The sequence below is a fragment of the Fukomys damarensis genome, unplaced genomic scaffold (assembly GCF_012274545.1).
Source record: "Fukomys damarensis isolate Sample0158 unplaced genomic scaffold, DMR_v1.0_HiC HiC_scaffold_17, whole genome shotgun sequence".
NCBI lineage: Eukaryota > Metazoa > Chordata > Mammalia > Rodentia > Bathyergidae > Fukomys > Fukomys damarensis.
In genome coordinates, this window is record NW_022900929.1 from 69242558 (window position 1) to 69244983 (window position 2426).

A 2426-nucleotide genomic window follows, 5' to 3' on the forward strand; every position below is an offset into this window, starting at 1 on the left:
ATATATATATATATATACATGGTTAAATTATTAGAATACATTGTGAATACTTTTCTTTTCTCAGGAAGTGCTGGTTCATTGAGGAATAGCAATAGAAATGTGACAGGAATTGGAGGCATGAATTATTTCCTTCCTTAGTTACATGTGCTAGTGTCAATATCACAACTTTCTACCGTAGATCCATTCATGAGGTAATTCAGGAAAGAAACGAAGAAAAAAATGAACTATAACTTTGACCCCCAAACTTATGTGAAACATGGGCATGTTCCTTGCTGAAATTTCAGTTCCTTGTAATAAGATGAAATGAGGAAAGAAAACTCAGATCAAGATCTAGCATTCTGTTGTGATACCAATTACCAGGCTTCACAGTAAGGGCTTTTTTAGGAGAAAAAAATTAAAATGTCTATTTGAAAACTATCAATACAACATTTTGAAAAATGTCAGTATACTCATACACATTTTCTGTCTTTCTTCAAGACCCTGGTCAAATAATCAAATCTCATTTAGCTTCCTTGATATGTTTTGTTCTCCCACAAATCATTATTGCTTGATTTAATTTCCCATAGTATTTTGTACACAGCTAAATTTCAGCAAGTATCTCATTATTGTATACTGATTTGTGTTCCTGCCCCCCCCATTAAGCCAGGGACTCTTTAAAGTTTAGGACTATTTTACTTATTTTTGTATTCCACGTGTGAAAAATCACAAAGCCATACAGTCAGTATTTTCAATAGTCAACTTTTTATCATTTAGAAGAGTTACAGTCAAAGCTCATCAACTGTAGAGTACATTTTTATAAGATGGTTATAATTGTGTCTACCTGAACAAGGGTAGCTACTGTTCCATGCCACCCCCCACCTTTTATATCTTTACAATACAGCCACCTAAAATTAGTGTCTCATTGGCTGGCTGTAACTATGGCCCTCTTGACACTGGCCAGGCTAACTGCCATCACCCACTAATGATTGGATGCCTGAGTACTTTTTATCTAAGTCAGGAATTTTCATTGTGTGCAAGAGGTAACTTTGATGTGCATATTTATGACCCTAATGCCGAAAATAGCTCGTAGTAAGTAGGCTAGTCTGCTCTACTTAACTTGGGGGAAAATATATTTATATATAAAATTGGAAACCACAGAGAACATAAAATGCTATTAAATACACCAGACTTACCTAGCCCAATGGTTTTGTTCACCTTCATTAGTCATTACAGACAATACCTCAAATACTAAAGGTTTATAACAATTCTAAAGGAATCATAGCAAATATATTCAGAAGAGACCACTTAAAAGTGTTTCTTCTGCCAAGAATTTTCTAAAGCCTTCATATTGAATTTGGAAAACAGGTATTTAGAAAAAAGACTTTAAAAAAGATCTTAGGGCTCAACTAAAATCCCCATGTCTAAAATGTAATTCCAGATAAAACTATTTAAAAAGCAATCACTTGGGAGCATATTTTAGCTGCATTTGGAGTCCAGGATGGTACTATCTATTCAGCCGTATACTGGACTTACACTGAGGTCTCACTCTATGCCATCATATTACAGATATTCTACCTTTAATGGACTACTGTGTAAAAACAGGGTCAGACTTACGACCCAACTGTTTTTTGTGTGTACACATCTGTATATCTTGTTTATAGAGCCTCGGTGTCTTTTTTGTACAGTATACCTGGTTCATCCAGTACTGTAATGTTTGCTGATATACGGTACAGTATAGTTAGTACTGTAGCTTTATGCCCTGTTATACATTACAGTGCCACATGGAAGTTTTGCAAATAAACGCAGAGTCATCAAGGTGGAATTTCCTTTGACCATTTCTTTGTTCTGAATATTGTAATGTACACAGTACATACAGTCCCTCATTTAGTGGCCAGTTAGTCTAAGACAGGAATGGAGCTTGGTCATTAAATGAGGAAGCCTTTATTCCACCCAGGAGAAATCAGCCTGTTGCCTAAGATGTACAAGTACAGTACTGTCCTAACTCCAGGTCAAAACCTGCAGCCTCTCAGTCTACTGAAGAGAACTAATATTAGTTTAATTATTTTATGACATTTATCTTTAGCTTTGAATCAATTTGCATTTACATTCATTCCAGGCCATAAACTCAGGTTAATTTTGTCAACCAGCGAATAATGATTCATTAGTTTTTTATTTAGATTTTCCCCTCCGTACAATTGATCATGGAAGAGATGATGCTGATTTCCCATTTCTTCATTCCTCTCCCAGGTTGTGCCAACATTTCAGTCTAGAGTACTCCTGGTACGGTCTCTAGCTGATTATTCCATGCAAGCATAGCATCAGCTTTCTACAAATGACTGGGAGTGCTATGAAGGACTATGAAAGGTTTCCTGGGAATTTTTAGAAAGTGGTAAGAATACTGTAACCACATGAAATCACTATCAAATACACAAGTCATATTTTCCTTT